Consider the following 18817-nt stretch of genomic DNA (forward strand, 5'->3'; position numbering starts at 1 on the left):
CTCCGGGAAATCTGAGGGAATCTCGGGAAGAAAGCCAGGTTTACAGCCTCCACGACTCCCACAGCCCTGGGAGCAACCCCAGGGCAAAACAAAACAACAACAACAAAATCCTTTTCTCTCCTCTGCTTATTCACTGATGAGACTCTATGGGGCAGAGAAATACCTGAAAGCACAATTGTCCAAAGGGAAAGAAAGGACATAGAATAGTTCACAAAATATTCTAACTGCCTAAAGTTTGTAACTCACAACTGAGATGCAACGCGGTGCCCTTTAATAACCTTTGAATTTATTATTTAGAAAAAAAAAAAAGGACAACATACTACCAGGTAGATTAAACCTGGCCATGTACTCTGCTATATTACCAACATATCCAGTCATTTGTGAAGCCAAGAGAGAGTAAGACACACAGTTAGGACTGTTTCTCAGCCTTGAAGTGTGAGACCTACTTCAGCATTCTGCATGCAAGCACGAGTGTGAAGACACTACCATGTCATGTGGAAAGCTCAGGATAACTGCATCATCACACATCCCTCGGGTATGCATTTATCTTAACACATACAAAGCAATGCGCTCCTCCTTGTCGCCCCGAAAAGGATAAACACACGAGCATTTGCCACGGGTTCCTCCCACTCTGACTGGAAGCTTGGGGTGCTCAGGTTGTTTCCTTTTCTCTACTTAGTTACAAGTGACAGCCACGTACAGGAGGTTAGGAGAGCTGTAGTAACAGGTACCTTTTAGAACGTGTAGGACTGCTCACTGGTCCTTCCAGCAACTAGAGTAGCTGTAGCTGTATAGCCTTCACATTATTCTAACCCAGTTAAAGGCCTGTCAGCTGCCTCTCATCTTGCTTTCACACTACCTACGAGCTAAAAGTACTACCTCCTTTCTACGTAAGAAGACAATATTTTACAAAGTAATTGATAATCTATTGTGTCTCAAACTATTTGTAACTGTTAGTTAAACTATTAGTAAACAATAGAATTCTTAAGTAAAATCAGCTTGGTTTTTTATCTGAACAAAATTATAAAATCTTATTACCCAATATTTTAATAGTTGTATAATTTAGATTTCTTTAGGCAGCTGGCTGGATTTTAGACAAAATTAAATATTTTGCAGATACGATACAACCATTTGTACTTGTTCCGTTCTAAGGTCCTTCGTTTTATTCAGAATTCAACTTAAAGAGATTATTTAAAATGGAAGCTGTTGTGTGTTGCAAACACAGCTAAAATGAAGAGCTTCTGGGGCAGCGGTGACTAGATTTTAAATGCAGGTAGATCAATAAAAAAAAAAAAACCCCACCTCACACGGCCTCCGGGTGGGAGGAATGCTTTATAATAGCTTGCAAATGACTGTGTGCTTGCTGTAACCAGCTGTTCTTAAATTATGAATATGCAACCAATTCACGCTAAAGCCCAATCCCAGCACTGTCTACCGAGAAATCCCAGTAGCTCTGCTTGTTCTCCATGTTAGCTCTGTTAAGGATACAAATAGCAGTAAGCTGCCGAACAAACAGGACCAAACTATTGGCATTTCATGCACTAGGTCCATTATCACAGCAGGGAATGTCAATCATTGTACATTCCTATAACAGCTCACGCAATATGACAATGATCTTGCAGGGTAAAAAAAAAAAAATCAAAATCTCTGCGGCACACTCAAAAGTCCTTCTGACAACCTAGTGCTTCCTCAGCACAGCCAATCAGACAGGCAGGCCTGATCTACAAGAAGACTGCACTAAGCTTGAGACATTTAAAAACATCAATCATAAAAACAAAGACAGGACATTGAATTATACAGTATTAACCTCCAGGGTTTGCATACAAAGACCTTAGATTTATTTATGTCCCAGTGAGTTAAGAGCGCCAGTGCTCTCTTCTTTACACCAAGCTGACTGCCAATTTGATGAACCTCTCTGCCCTCAGCAGGAGTGCACGGTCTTTGATTAATGAGTGCATGTTTGTAGGAAAGTGTTAAGAGGAGAAAACAGAAAGTGGAAAAAAAAAAAGAAAAAGAAAAAAAGAAAAAGCCCACACAATTATGTAGACACAGAAGTGAAGTAGCAGGGCAGAAACTATCTTCAAATCATATGCACATCTTTCTGACATTATAAACCTATACAATCAAAATGAGTAAGGTTTCACATCTATGTATTACCTTTGTTATTATCCTCAGTGCTCAGCAATTTTTATTTAAATGAACATTATTCCAAGGCCAAATTACATGCAAAGCCTTATATAAGAAGTATTTCTAAACAACTTCATTTTCAAAAATATATAATAAAAACAAATATGTGAGATAAAACTATTTCGCCTCATACTGTCATAAACATCTATTAAAAACTAGATGCTTAACTGACATTAAAATTTCATAATGAATAGGAAGTTTTAAGTTTAACTGTTACGTATTTTATAGCTCAAACTCTTTAGTTGTCACAAATCAAACAAAACTCGAGACAGATTTAAAAGTCATATAAATTCATTTAATTTTCCTACTTCCAGCAGATGTTCCGAATATATTACAACTCTCTATGTTTTTTCAAATGAAATTAATATTCTTATTATTCATGTATTATTTTGTTTTTGTTTTGCTTTTGGGTGTTTTGAGACAGGGTTTCTTTGTATAGCCCTGGCTTTCAGACTGTCCTGACCTCAAATCCAGACATCTGCCCTCCTTGGTCCCCCATGTGCTACGATTAGAGGTGTGCACTATCAAGTCCCACCAGCCATAGTTTCTAAGTAACACAAGCAACAGAAACACATGCAAATTCAAGTTTAAACTCATTACAGACTTGCCCAGCATTGTCCTCCCTTAACAATATCATGCTAGTATCTTCTGAAAGAGCAGAGAGTACCTGCTGGAACTACAATACTTCCTCTGACACTGAGCTAAACTTTCATGCATCTTTAAATAATTTTTAATAGGCAACTCAATTCACCATAATTTGGTTTGTGTGACTATCTGGCCTGACAGAGATATCTGTTAAGTAAATACAGTTCTTCAGAAGCTAGACACAGGGCCAGAGAGATGTCTCAGTAACTCGGAGGGCCTGTGTTTAGTCCTAGAACCAATATTGGGTGGCTCAAAAAAGCCTGTACCTCCAGGTCCAGGAAATCTGATTCCTTTGGTCTCTGGGGATGGGGGACCTGCACACACCTGCACAAAATCCTACTCCCAACCCCCCCCCCCCACACACACACACACATAATTAGAAATAATACAAACGAATCTTCTTTTACAATGAGATCCATACGGTTTAATTCAGCAGCATGATTTGCATTTTAAGGAACTTTATGGCTACAATACAAAGACTAGGGTGTTGTACTGCCTCAAGATAACCTCTAACTTTAGTGACAGTAATGCATGACTTCCCTAAAAGACTTATGATCATAAACTTATGATTTCAGACCCCAGAATCACTCAGAGGTGTGTCATACAAGTTGAAAATTTGCTCATATTATACAGGAAGTCATTTTCTGTTGTTTTATTTGAGACAAAGTTTCTCTCTGTATCCCTTGCTATCCTGGAACTCACTCTGTAGTTCATGCTGGCCTCAAACTCAGAGATCCAGAGTGTTGGCATTAAAAGAGTGCCCTGCCACTTTATAGGGAGTCTTTTTTTTTCTTTTTTCTTTTCTACAGGAAGTCTTTTTAATAGGACTTATTTCAGCAAATTATGCCTTCCAATAATCAATTTTACATTTTATGTATATATGTTTTAAAGTATGTTATACTCTTTGAAGAGTTCTTAAATTTTATTCTACTTTAAGATCTAAAACTTTGAGAAAAATTAATAAATATTGGTATTAAAAAGGGTCTCAAAAATAATAAAACACACTGCATTCTGGCACCACCATCAGTTGTTCTCTTTCCCTCCAGTTTTCTTACAAAGCACCTCTGTCTTGTGAGACTAGTAGCCTTTATTCTTACCCTTTGCTCCTTCTTATTTCTCCTCCAACCCACAAAACAGAAAAAGTACAAAGCTCAGGAAAATGATACAGCTGGAATACTAAGTCCCAGTAGAGCTGAAGCCACAGGTAGAAGTGGCACAAGCCTGGGATGCCACCCCAGGGAAGACCCTGGACAGGTCAGCAAGAAACTGCAGTCAGACCCTTCCTCTCAAAACAAACACAACGGATGCAATGAAGGCCCTCGCTACAACAAACGCATGGCTTTAGTTTAAGAAAATCACTAAACAGCTACTAGGAGGAAAATTTGGAACAGGGTCTTATGAATTTTTAGTCTTATGAATTTTGGCCTCGTTAGAAAATTACAAGCAGAATGGTCTACTTTCCAACAATTATTCCCTCTCTGATCACTTCCCACAGTAAACGTTTAAAGAAACATTAAGCCAAATGAGCCAGTATTTATTAAATAAACCACGATATTTTAAGACTTTATTACTCAAAATATTTAATTTTCTGTAATTAAAAAAACCTCCTAAAATACTTACTAGACAATTTGATTAATCCCTCAGGAAATTAAGTATATTAAACAATCACTGAACCCTGATTACATAATTTCTTACAGGGGTCAATTCCACTTTATGACTTTGCTTGCACTGTGCCATGTTTCTTTTTTCTTTTTTCTTTTTTTGGTAGTTTTCTAAGAAAGACTAGTTCAGTCACTCTGAAACTACAATTTCAAAGCCCTTTCTTGTATGAAATCTTTACACCTATGCGTTATCAAGGTCTAATGTGCTACCTTCCACCTACTCAAGGAGATAAGACAGAAACCTTGAACTTCTGAGCAAAGGTGGTATCCCACATCTTGTATAGTAACACAAAAGTAGCAACAAAGACATTAACAATTGCAGTTCAAGCTGGGAGTGACTGTTCTGTTTCAATTCAATGACACCACTAATGGCTTCTTAGCAGCTCCATGAAATCAACCAGCTGTCAAGTTGATGCATCAGAAGGAGCAGCTATGCACTCCCATAAGAACAAGCAACACATCAGGATGTTTGGCAAAACATCTGCTCCTTTACTGCAACTCTATAATAAACATGCAAACAAAGAAATGAGAGAGAGGGCAACACGTTCAGAATTCCTGGCTTTCCCTTACAGCTTGTGTGCATTTTAAATGAGTGGCTTAGATACACGAAAAGCAAATTTCAGCTAAGTCCAATACTTTTTAAGATAGTCTATTCTTTTGAAAAAGCTAAATACACTCTGATTCTTCCAGAGAGACCAGAATCACACAAAATATTTACATTTATAAATAAATAGTAAACCACATTCATCAAGTCAAATCATAGTGTTATGTACAAAACTCAAATATGAAAACTAAAATATATTCTTTTACCTCACACACTATTTAGTAAATGAGGCTGGCAGTATTGTAATCCATGCATTTGCCAAGACTGAGCAGCTAAGACCCCATTTTCACTAGCATAAAGAGTGAATGTGCAAGCTTACCCTAGTCAGTGTATTAGTTTAACCAACAACATTTCAGATAGCATTATCTAGATTTTACAATACGTGCCTAGTTCTATTTTTCTGAAAACCATTACATGAACATACTAAGTTCTGATAAATAACTTCCTATTTTAAAAGCACACAACCTGATTTCCTAAAAAAATAAAACTCTTTGTCACGGTTGCTTAAATATACATTTAGCATTTGCTGCAAATATTTGTAAAATCTTCCTTTTCTACTGAGACACACAAATGCCGTAGTGTCATCTAAATTATTGATTGTGCAGCAGTGTTTACAATAGGTGTGAGACAGCAACGGACTTAACTACCATTTTCTTAACCTGCTTATCCTCTGTTGCTTCCATTTATAATCTGCCAAATCTTCTAGTCCTTTGTTGCATGTATAATTTAGAGCCATCTGTTCTATGTGCTTTTAACTATTTAAACATTTTTCACCTACCTACAGTTCACTAAACAGCAGACACTCAATTCAGTTAAGATTTCTATGTAGCATTTTACACAGAGCATATTTCTGAGTAAATAGCAGAAAGCAGCATAGAATATTCCACAGACAGTTCAAACATACCACTTACAATGGAAGTTTTCGAATATTAGACAATCTCCTTAATGTAGTTAGAATTTTTCTATTAGCTTCTTTTTGTAAGTTCATTGTAGTCAATGTTTTTTTCCCCAACCCAGAAGACAAAGGGAATGCAAATTAAATACAGGCAGTTTCAGGTCCCTGTTAGAAGAGATGTAAATATGCTGACTGAAAATGACTACTGGAGACAAAGTTACGCTTTTCCATTCAATTTACTGTGCCTATTTATATACTCCTCAGTGAGTGTAGCATTAAGTAGGGTCATGTGACCAGCTCAACTTTTTTTTTTTTTTGGTAAGGTGAAAAACTATTTTCGACAAACAAATTTAAATTGTAGTTTTTATCATTATTTTTATGATGGTTAATAAAGTTTACATCAAAAGACTGTAAATTATCTATTAAAGCTAATTCTGCCTTTTATATGCTAAACTACATTTTTTGCCAACCCTTTGACTTTAATATTCACTACTAAGATGTAAAAGTATCAAGAATCTGATATTCTGATATTCTGTATAATTCTTTTAAAATGTAAATAGCACGAAAGAGGAGAACACAATTGTAAAAGGGGAGGTAGACACCCCAAGTGATGGATATATAAATAGTAACTATTCTCAATTTGTTAGATCTGTGGAACCTCCCAAGAAAAGAACTATATTGTTACAAATACACTTAAAAAATTTTTTTAAAACCCTCGTGCACAAAACTAGGTGGATACTAAGTGACACAGTAAAAAGTTTCGATCATTTTTTAAAAAAATAATCTTCCACTTGTTACCAAACATGGTTTTGCGATCCGTTCTGAATGCAAAATACAAAAATAAAGTGCACAACTTATCACTAGCCTCTAAGTTACACGATTCCGAAAAACGAGAAAATTTTGAGGAAAACAAAAAACCACTTTGGGGAAATTTTCTTGATAAAAGTTTACATGACGTCACATGGCCCCCTGAACCGTTCCTAACTTTGAGCCTTATCCAGGCACACTTTTTTTCATTTCTATGGCTCCTTTCCCTTCCTTAAAAATTAAAAGAGACAGACAGACTTGGGAATAAAAATTGCCCAAGATGGCGAAACGCTTGTTGTTTAGAGGGCAGGGGGAAAAATGGAGGATATTGTAATATACACAAAGGGATAAATTTCAACAACTCGGCCACGGACTGCAGCTGCTTCTCGCTTCACAAGGAAACAACACACAAAAGATAAACACGGAGGAGAGGGGAAGAGGAGCCAGCCCCCACCCCGCGGGGCCGGCTCCGAGTCCCGGCACACTTCCTAGCCTTTCCCGATCCCAATTCTGGGGTTCGCGGAACTACTTTAGGGGAGGGGAGCGGGGCGTCGCGGGGGAGGGAGGACGCGGAGCCCGAGGACCCGGAGCCCAGCCCGCCAGGCCGCCGCGGCCCCAGGACGCCCGGAGCCCTCCCGGAGCCGAGCCGCCCGGTACCCGCCGCCCGGGGCCGCGGCCCCACCCCCACCCGGCTCCGGAGCCCCAGCGGCCTGGCGCGGTTCGGCGGGAGCGAGGCTGCGGGCCCCGGGCGGAGGCGGGGGCGGCCAGGGCCCGGCGCCTCGGGAGCTGCCCCGCGGGGCGCCGCAGCGGGCCGGGCTGGAGGACGCCGCGAGGCCGGCGGCGAGGGCGGCGGGCACAATGGAGGGACGAGGCCCGCCCGGCCGCTCGCTCGCCCGCCCGCCCGCGCCCGCACTCCCAGCAAAGTTTCCGTTCCGCGGAGCCCGCACCCCCCACACACACACCCCGCCCGGTACCAGGGCCCCGCGCCCCGCGCCCTCCGCCCGGGACTCTAGTCGGGACCCCAGAGCCACCGCTGCGTCGCAGCCGCACAACAAAGAGCCACACCGGGCGGCGCGGGTAAACAGCGGCGGGCGCCTCGGGAGGGCTCCAGCCCGCAGCCGCCGCTCTCCGCCCGGAACCCACCTCGCCCGCACCCCCGCACCCCGGCTCTCAAACTCACCTTCACTTTCGAACTGAGTTGCGGGGGAAGGGATTTTCGCCCTTCCCGGGTGCGGGTTAAGCTTTTCGGAATCCCCACCGCCTCCTTATTTCTCTTCTAATTCCTGCCAGAAAGTCTAGGGAGTTGGAGTGGAGGTGAGATCCGTGATCGCGAAAGCCCTGGCTCCCTCCGTCCCCGTCTTCCGCCGCTCGCTCTCTGATTAGTTCCTATCCAGCAGCAGATTGAAGCAGGAGATGATTCTTCTCAAGGTTTGTTCAGCAGCTTCACTTCTAGGCGAAGGCTTCATGAACCAAGTGACGTCAACCAACAAGGCTTCTCTCTCTCTCCTCTCTCTAACAATGAAAGTTGCTGTTAACAAGGGAAAAAAGAGCGAGAGAATTGTTTATACCATTTCAGTTCCAATAATAAATGACCTATCAGCTCTAAAAGGAGCCAAGGGAGGGGGCTGCTTCTTCATTCCAAGAATACTGTATCTTTGAGTTTGCACCGCTCCTCGTCCCAAGAAAAAGTTAAGAAACTTACATGTTTTGTTTTGCTTTTCGGGGGGCGGGGAGGGGGGGACAGAACTGAATACTTAATTTAAAAAAAAAAAAACTTAAACGGACTGTTAGGGAACACAGATAAGCCATCTCCACCAACTTTTATGTTTGTAAACTAGGAATTGTGTTGGAGTCTACACGCTAAATTAATATGCCAAGAATTTGTGCATGCTAGGGCTTTAAAAAGCAGGGCGCAAGGCGATCTCAAGGTAAACTACTAATGCTTTTCCATGGACGAATTTAAATGCTTGTGATGTTCATGGTGTGAATCAATAATATTCAAATGAATAAACACTAAGTTCTTTTACAGTTATTTGTATAATCTGTAAGCCGTAATCTCATTTTTTTTTCTAGTTTCGGTTAAGAAAAAAAAAAAAGCTAGTTAAACTGTAAGAACTAAACACTTTAAAAGACTAATAGCCCATTACCAACTAAACGTGCTGTGCTCCATCAGAGCCCCAGAATGTCAGCTGGCTGTCTCAATTTTTAACCTTCCACTCCCCAATTCCCTTCAACCAATCAAGTTAAACTAAAGGCAAAGAACACCCCGTTCCCTCCAACAGTGTACCCGCAGTCTCCTAAAAACGAGTTAAAAAAAAAAAAAAAACCCCTTAACCTAGGTACACGTTATTACCCACGAAGACAAAAAGGTCATTTAAAATATATATATATTAAGGTGTTTATTAAGAACACAATAAACTCTTGAAGTTTGTGTAATTACAAATTAGATAATTTAGTTTTCAGAATGAAGACCAAGTAAAAATGTAGTTCTCAGAGAATGATTTGCCCATGTATTATTTTATGCGTGCATATGTGGCTAGATGTATCCTAAAAGATGCTATTGTTTTATGTTTCCTCCTCAGCCACTGGCTGTGATTTTAATTGTGCTGGAGGATCTTCATTAGTATTAACACATGGGGAGATTTCACAAAGCTGCTTCATTAGGAAGGAAAAAAAAGCTGGCAGACTAGGTCTTTTTGCATGCTCTGAGAATGTCAGCCTTACCTCGGTCATTTGTAACATAATAAGTGCAAGTACAATGATTGCGAGGCAGGAGCGTGGGGGAAGGGCGGCGATGCTGCTGTCTAATAGGGGCATCTGAAAAGACGGCTGCTCATTACATAGTAATGTATGCTAAAAATTAGTGAAGATGATGTCTCGGGAGACTGATGCTAAATAAATTAATGTGCTGATATGTTTTTAATTATTATTTTTGTAGTAGTTTATTTCAATCTTAGGATTCACATTGAGCAGCAGAGCTGTGCGAGCACTTATTGATTTTTTTTCCCTGCCACATTCCCGGAATACAGATTTTAATCATTTCACTACACCACACTCAGTAATTTCATTAAAACCTGGAATCTTCCATCCCCAGAAAAGCATTTAATTTCAATGACATACAATTTCTCTTTTAGCAGCAGACTGTCTCTCTAGTAAAGCTGGCCTAAGGTTCAAATGCATGATTTAATCCTGAGTTTGCCAGGCTTTGCGCTCCTTACAAACTATAATTTCAGTAACTACCTAATAACTGTAATAAAGACAATAATTCTCCTACAATATATTATTAACTCATATTTAATTAACTCAGAGGCCAAGCTCTGCACATGTATGACCAGGTCACCAATTCCACCATCTCAGAATTGACTAATAATATCCAGATAAACACAGATTAAAATGTAAATATGAAGGGTAGCATGTAGCCTAGGATCCTAAGTCACATCGGAAAACTCTCACATTATTCTATAATGGCGGTCATTATTCAGATGGAACTTAGCAATAGCTCTGTATATAAAGTTGAATGTTGATATTTCAATATTTGTTACTGACACTCTACCTAGATAATATCAGTTTAGGAGACTAAGGAAAGGGGGATGCTTTCAAGTTGTCTTGATTTCCAGAGTTCTCTTTCGATGCAATTCTCCTTAAACAAAGATGACTAATACACCATAACTTCTACAACTCAGAATGTTATTCTGCTTAAATATGTCACGCAAATACCCTCCAAATATGTATTTTTACAATCTTTTAAAGTAAAATTTGATCTAAAGACACTAAGTTGGTTTCCAAACAATGGGTTTCATAAGGATATGTGACTTACATTGCTTGGCTTTTAGTGTGTGTGGGAGAGGTATGGGGAAGAAGTATAGTAACTAAATTATGGGAACAGCAGAAAGAAAACTATGTGTGTATACATAATAATCAACTAGTTACTATAAAAAAGTATCATTCCTGTGAATGATTATAGAACCAGAGTTCAAAATGTTTTCAAAGTGTGTACATGAAATTTACATTGAAGCCACCACCAACAAAAAGTTGTCTTTCTCCTTTCTGTGACCTACAACACAGTGAGCTGCAAACTGAGCCTGGGTCTTTTGAAAAGGTTTGAACACAAGAAGTGGCTATAGGAAAGAGTTTTATATTATGTCTTTTCAGAACATTTGAAAACTTATAATCAAGAGTTTCTTATATAATCAGGAAATCCTTTGGTGGCAGTCTCAAACTGCCACAAAACATAAAATTTGATGTAAATCATATTTGATATCTAAAATTCTAAACCAATTTCTATATTTTCCTATCAATAATAAAAACTTCATTTTTATATTAAAATATAGCTTTGGCTCCTTTCATGTCATTTGGTCATTGAAAGTGCACACACACACACACACACACTTTGTTTGAGACAAAGTCTCTCAACATGGCTGTGGCTGTCCTAGAACTCACCTTGTAGACCAAGCTAGCCTGGGACTCAGAGATCCACCTGCCTCTGCCTTCCGAGCGCTAGGATTGCAGGCGTGCGCCACCACCCTGGACAATTTAGCCTATCTTTTAAACTGACATTTTAAAGTAATGATACACTAGGAACCTTAGGCTCTATCACGCCAGCACTGGCACGTTCGGACAAAGCTGGGCTCTGCTTCCTGTAGAGATCATGTCATCCCTTTCCATGTTTTCTCTTTGATCTTTGCACTGATTAACTCAAGAGTTGAGAAAAATCAGATAAAATAATGACTATAGTTATAAAATTATCTGGTTCCCACAGCACTTCGTCTTCTACCTGAGATCACCTAATTCAGCATTTAACCATGTGCATAGTTGTGAGAGGATTTAATGATGGAGCAATCTCCTCTACTCTTAATTCTGAACTTCTGTGTACCGTCTACCTGCTCTACAGACTAATTATGGACCACTATGAACTATAAAGTGTTATACTTGTTTCCATAAAGCAACATCTGGTTTAAGGACCAAGGTCGAGAGATCCAGTTTATTACCATTAATACTGCCAGTGGTTCCGAAAAGAGTAAGGATTCTATCTGAACAACAACAACAAAAACAAAGCCCCCACCCCCTCACACACACACACACACACACACACACACACACACTGTAGCAGAGGTTCTCAACCTGTGGGTCTCGACCCTATTGCAGGTCAAGTATCATATTTTCATCATGATTCACCACAGTAGCAAAATTGCAGTTATGAAGTAGCAACAAAATAACAATGGTTGGGGGCACCACAACAGAGGGAACTATGTTTAAGGATGGCAGTGTTAGTAAGGGAGGGGACACAGCTCTATAGTGCACTGAGCTAGCCAGGTCATTTCTTGTTTCTGTCCCAGTTGCTAATGAAGCAGTGTTTGTTTTCACTCACTGAATTTGAGTGCTTGCTGTATGCTATGCTTGAGTGCTTGCTGTATGCTACGCACTGTGTGAGAAGCTGCAAAAACAAGAACTCACTTTCTGTTTGATGTTGAAAGTGCAAAATTGCTAAGAGACAATCCACTTTATAAAAACACATTAAAGTTTTGTGAGATTAAAAATGGGGTTGCTAAATTCTGACTGGGCTTAAAAGGCTTTATCAAAGACTGCATTTGAATGGGATCTCATTCTAAGCGCTTATCTGACCAAAGAGGTTAGGGACTGAGGGGAGAGAGGTATTCTAAACTCAAGAATCACTGTTTACACAGCCCCTGCTGGGAAATGCAGTTAAGATGGACTGAGGCAGTGCAAGCCTTTAATCCCAGTACTTGAAAGGCAGAGGCAGAGGCAGGTGGATCTCTGAGTTCAAGGCCAGGATGGGCTATAGAGTGAATTCCAGGCTAGCCAGTGCTACACAGAGAAACCTTATTTTGAAAAACAAAACAAAATAATAATATTATTATTAACATTATTATTAATAATAATATTATTAACATTAATAATAATAATAATAATAATATAAAGAAGTTCAGTGTGTGGAATGAAGAAATGACAGAGATGGAGAGACTGCGGAGGAGGAGGAGGCCGTATGAGGAGGCTGCCATCTGATACTGAAAGGCTCAGGTTGTATGGTAAGGTGGGGGGATTTACCCTGAGAGCCAGCAAATGTTAGTAAAGGATTAGCATGATTGACCTTGGTTTGAAGGGATACTAACCGCACAGGCGGTGCAGATGATAGGCTGGAGCATGAAGAGATTGTTTACTTTAGAATAGTGGTGCAGGCCGGCACCCAGGTCATCCAGTCGCTGGGAGACTGAGGGAGAGTCCCACAAGTCTAAAGCCGGCATGGGTTACACAGCAAGGCTCTATATCAAAATAATAACTAATAACAAATACAGTGAAATAAATAATTCACAAAAGACTCTGTAGAAGGTAGTGGCATTGGAGGCTTAAACTCCGATAATCTGGGGCAAATTTTCAGTGTGACTAAAGGATAACAGAATTAAGGTGAAGAATGAGTTGGGGAAGGGTAGAGGGATTGCTAGCTTAGGGAATTGGGTCAATGCTGGAGTGCCTAACTACAGTCCAGGTTGTGTAGAAAAATGTCAGTCGTAAGATGGTTGGCAATCAGAGTTGTGTTCGACAGGCTTTTATTTTTAATGGTAGCTTCCAAAGTCAAGTATGAAACTTCTTCAAAATATATATACCCAACTTTGAACAAAGACTCCCTAGTTGGCCAGACTCTTCTTCTCTGGCTCTCACCTTGCCTCCCCCCACTTGACTTCCTCTCTAAAAGTGTTTGTGGGAACTAACTGCCATAAGCAGAAACTCATTTCAACATTCATGAGCGAAAGAAAGCTTTAAAAAGGCAGAGTGGAGGGCAATCAGACTAGACATTGAATTATTGTGAAGCATTTATAAGTTAGCTGTTGCTAAGTGACAAGGATGCAAAGCCAACTCAAGTAACGACATGTATGTAACAGAGATAAAAGGTGTGTCTCACAGCAGACACAGACAGACTTTAACTAGTGTTTAACTCACCGAGTTTCCATACTGAAAAAGATAAACTTTGCTCTTTTCAAGAATTATTTTCAAAGAGATCAGATGGTTCCATATAAAATGTGAATCTTGTAGTGTAGAACTATAGGGGAATCCCTTAGAGACAGGGAAACCCTTCCTAGCCATGTTGAAATCATATCCAGTACAGTGAAAGACTGCTGAATTTCATCACATCAAATTCATTTTATGGAAAAGGGGGACCCCTCAAGAGCAAAGTAAACCCATAAATGATGGGCTGGGAAATGCACTTTTCCACATACACATAGCTCATAACCTGACATAAAATGAGGAGTTTTAAGCAGTGAGGAAAAGAACTGGGCAGCAAAATGCAGGAGATAGAAACAGATTTTACATGAAAAAATGCAAATGTTTCTTAAGTGAAAACACTCACAACCTTTGTACAATGAGAAATGCAAATTAAATCACTCAGATACTATTTCTCATCCATTAGCTTGCCAAAAAGAAAAAAATTCTAAGTTTTATAGTACAGTCTCCTAGAAAGGCTCACGTGAGAAATGGGGTGGCCCATACCCCATTTTTACATTTTAGTTTATTTGAGTACAAAATGGAGAAGAAAATGCCAACATGGTAAATTTCACAGCTTCTAACAAAGTTATACAAGTATGTACTTTCGGAATAGCAAATCTCACTTTCAAAAATCCAACTGAAAATGGTGAGAATGGGTGAGATACAGAAAAGACTCAGAACTAAAGCAAGTGTCTGCTGTGGGACAGTGGACAGAAAACCCAAGACACTGCTACCCAGCAGAGTGCCAGGCCCATCTTCAGGAATAACACAATGCGACAAGGAGTACTTAACAGTAAACTGGGAGAACACTGCACCAAAAAGCAGGTAAGGGGAGAAAGGTGTATGCGCTCCATCTCTGTATCCTACCCACGCTGCTGTCCAGTGAGTGATGCAGGAAAACGGCAAACACAAGTTTACCCAGGAGGTGGCGGGGCAGGGCGGCAAAGGAAGGGGCGAGTTTGTGACTTTCTCGTAAAATCTGTTCAGTACACAGGGTTGGAGACCTTTGTAAACTCGAACTAGAATTGAGTATTTAAAAGACACTCCATGGAATGATGAGCTTGTATTTTGATGGCAAAACTGCACAGGAAAGAATCAGCCATGTCTTTTCCAAAGGCTCTGAGAGCTTGGGGTGTGGCTCAGTGTGGAACACATGCTTAACACCTGTGCGCCTGCACTCAGCCCCGAGCGAGCAGGCACCAAGGGAGCACAGGCGAATCCTACCCTACTGTAATCATACAACCCTGCAGAACCCTAAGAAAAAGAATCTCAGAGTAGCAATGAATTGTTATTGTTATCAGTAACAATGTCTTTGAGCTATTGCCCATGTGGTCTTCACGCATAGTCTGGGAATGAACAAATAAATAAGCTGGTGTTTGGAGGAAATTAACCTTTGATTGTGGGCCAGATGAGAATCACGAAAAACTGCTCTGCTTTAAAATGAACTCATTCTGTAGTTTATATTTAAAACGGCCTATTTCTTAGCATGTGCCCACTGTAAATATCAAGAGGTGAGGACTAGTGTGACTTCACCCGCACACAAGCACAGTACTCAGGTTACAGCAGCTAAACACCATCTGCCGGAGAACTGCCAGAAGCAGGAGCTGATTCCAAGTTTGGGGCAGGAATACTTAGGATGGATTTAGAATACCCTGCCATACTACTAAGTATGGAAACCATTAACAATTGTGGATGCCTTGTCAAGAGGACTTGGGAGTCAGTTCAAGGAGAGCAATATGAACATCTTCCATTGGCCACGGGAGACAATGTACACCGTTAAAAGCCACAGTAATGGGCCAAATCATAGCAAACATTTTTTTTTTCAAACTCACATTTTTAGCTAGGGAAAGGTCTGTATTAGTTACCTTTCTTACACTGATCAAATTCCTGACAGAGTCAGATTCAGGGAGGAGGGGTGTACTTTGGCTCTCGGGGTTCATGGGATGTAGCCAATCACAGCAGGGAATTGGTGATGGAGGCCAGGCCAGGCTGCTGCCACTTCAGCAGAACAGGAAGCTAGAACAGCACAGGAAGTGGTGCCAGGATATAGAGCCCAGGGCCTGCCACCAATAATAGATCAACTTCTTCGAGGTCAGCCCAAACTCCTAAGGGTATAGACTAAAACACTGCTGCTAGCTGTAGATCCAGAGTTCCAAAGGGAGCCTGTGGGGGGCCAGTTTTTGTTTTGTTTTTCAAGGTTTTCACTGTGTAGCCCTGGTCCTGTAGTCCTAGAATTACTCTGTACACCAGGCTGGAACTCATGGAGATCTGCCTGCCTCTGCCTCCCAAGGCATGCGTCACCACTGCCAGGCAATGGCAGACATATTTTATACCAAATATAACTGGTACATCTCATTATTTGTTTCTTAGGGGTTTGCTGTTCTTTTATCCGTCTGTTTGTTTTATGTGTATGGCTGTTTTGCCTACATGTATATCTGTGTACCTCTCGAGTGCCTGCTGTCAGAGGAGGCAAGAAAGGGGTGTCAGGTCCCCTGGGGCTGCAGTTACAGACTCCTGGGAGCCATCACCGCGCTGGAGCTGGGGAAGAGTAGTCCCTTGCTGTTGTCCTTTTTACCATGATGGGGATGGAATGGATGGCGTTTACGGCTTCCTATGCATCACACGGAAGTGCTCTTCCACCAAAGAACCAGCTCCAACTCATTCTTTTAAGAACTGATAAACAGGGTGGAGCCACTGTCGCAGAGCCCAGGCCACACCGCTGCTCACCTGTCGTCGTCCCCCCCCCCCCCCAGCCCCCACATCGTGCACTATGGCAACCCTCAAGGACCAGCTGATTGTGAATCTTAAGGAAGCACAGGTCTCCCAGAACAAGATTAGAGTTGTTGGGGTTGGTGCTGTTGGCATGGTTTGTGCCATCAGTATCTTAATGAAGGACTTGGCGGATGAGCTAGCCCTTGTTGACGTCATGGAAGACAAGCTAAAGGGCGAGATGATGGATCTCTAGCATGGCAGCCTTTTCCTTAAGACACCAAAAATTGTCTCCAGCAAAGACTATTGGGTGAATGCAAACGCCAAGCTGGTCATCATCACAGCGGGGGGCCGTCAGCAAGAGGGAGAGAGCCGACTCAATCGGGTCCAGCGAAACGTGAACATCTTCAAGTTCACCATTCCAAACTCTGTGAAGTACAGGTCACACTGCAAGCTGCTGATTGTTCAAATCCAGTGGATATCTTGACCTACGTGGCTTGGAAAATCAGTGGCTTTCCCAAAAGCCAAGTTATTGGAAGTGGTTGCCATCTGGATTCAGCTCCATTCTATTACCTGATGGGAGAAAGGCTGGGGGTTCACCAGCTGAGCTGTCACGGCTGGGTCCTGGGAGAACATGGCGACTCCAGTGTGCCTGTGTGGAGTGATGTGAACATTGCCGGTGTCTCCCTGAAGTCTCTGAACCCAGAACTGGGCACTGATGCAGACAAGGAGCAGTGGAAGGAGGTTCACAAGCAGGTGGTGGGCAGTGCATATACGAGGATCAAGCTGAGAGGTTACACATCCTGGGCCACTGGGCTCTCTAAGTCAGACTTGGCCGAGAGCATAATGAAGAACCTTAGGCAGGTGCATCCCATTTCTACCATGATTAAGGGTCTCTATGGAATCAATGATGATGTCTTCCTCAGTGTCCCGTGTATCCTGGGACAAAATGGAATCTCGGATGTTGTGAAGGTGACACTGACTCCCGAGGACGAGGCCCGCCTGAAGAAGAGTGAAGACAGCCTCTGGGGAATCCAGAAGGAGCTGCAGTTCTAAAGTCTTCCCAGTGTCCTCACACTTCACTGTCCAGGCTGCAGCAGGGCTTCTAGGCAGACCACACCCTTCTCGTCTGAGCTGTGGTTAGTACAGTAGTGGTGAGGTGGTGTGGAGAAACATCTCAGTTCCCACAGCTCTGCCCTGCTGCCAAGTGGTACTTGTGTAGTGGTGACCTGGTTAGTGTGACAGTCCCACTGTCTCCAAGACATACTGTGCAGGCTTCCATTACCCTGCGAGCCTGCTGCATTGCTGCCCTGCGCACCCTCACCAACATGCCTAGGCCAACGAGTTCCCAGTTAGTCATAACCTGGCTCCAGTGTGTACGTCCATTATGCATATCTTTGCATAAATGTTCTACAGGATATTTTATGTATTGTATGTGTCTGTAGTGTACATTGCAATCTTATATATTATAATGTATATTGAAGTGTAAGATCTGCATATGATGATGGAACCAACCACTCAAGTGTCATGCCAATGAAAACATCAAATACAGCCGGGTGTGGTGGCGCACGCCTTTAATCCCAGCACTTGGGAGGCAGAGGCAGGCGGATTTCTGAGTTCAAGGCCAGCCTGGTCTACAGAGTGAGTTCCAGGACAGCCAGGGCTGCACAGAGAAATCCTGTCTCGAAAAACCAAAATAGAAAAAAAGAAAAAGAAAAAAGAAAACACCAAGCAAACCTTGAACAGTGAGAAAAGAAAAGAAAAAAAAAAAAAAAAAGAACTGATAAAGAAAATAAGAGCCAGGCATGATGGGTCATGATTTTAATCTCAGCTCAGGAGTCAGAGGCAGGTGGAGCTCTGTGAATTTGAGGCTAGCCTGGTCTACAGACCAAGTCCAGGACAGCAAGGGCTCTGTTACACATTAACATCGTGATGGGAGGCATGGCAGCATTTGGGGAAGTAGTGGAGAAGTAACTGAAAGCTACATACTGATCCTCAGAAAAAGAGAGACTCTGGGCTTTTGAAAGCCCCACCCCCACCCCCCAATGACACACTTCTTCCAACAAGATCATACCTAATCTTTCTAATCCTTTCAAACAGTGTCACTCCCTCGTGACTATAGTCAAAAAGAGCCTAAGGGGTCCATTCTTATTCAAAGCACCATAGCCACACCATGAGGCACCTGTGTCTTCCCAGCTCTGTCACACTGGCAGGTTGGGGCTGTGAGGGGAATGGTCACACCAACGGTGTGTTCATAAAGCAATTCTTGTAACTTCTGTTCTGGGTTTTGTTAAAAGTCTAGGACTT

The 18817-nt window shown here is 41.7% G+C and overlaps 1 protein-coding gene and 1 pseudogene across 39 annotated transcripts in view; one reads left to right on the forward strand and one right to left on the reverse strand.

Annotated features, from left to right (window-relative positions):
• The window catches only part of Baz2b (bromodomain adjacent to zinc finger domain, 2B), a 310551-nt gene that overhangs the window by 218121 nt on the left and 73613 nt on the right, over positions 1 to 18817 (reverse strand). For 38 of the 39 annotated variants that reach the window (XR_001783145.2, XM_017319098.2, XM_017319095.2 and 35 more), the window contains one exon: positions 7980 to 8327. The gene's annotated coding sequence lies outside the window, so the exon portion shown is untranslated. Of the gene's footprint in view, positions 1 to 7979; positions 8328 to 18817 lie in introns of those variants that run through there. The other variant, NM_001001182.3, reaches the window with a different exon arrangement.
• On the forward strand, positions 16488 to 18051 carry Ldha-ps (lactate dehydrogenase A, pseudogene; annotated as a pseudogene).

This window comes from Mus musculus, chromosome 2 (assembly GCF_000001635.26).
Source record: "Mus musculus strain C57BL/6J chromosome 2, GRCm38.p6 C57BL/6J".
Taxonomy (NCBI): domain Eukaryota; kingdom Metazoa; phylum Chordata; class Mammalia; order Rodentia; family Muridae; genus Mus; species Mus musculus.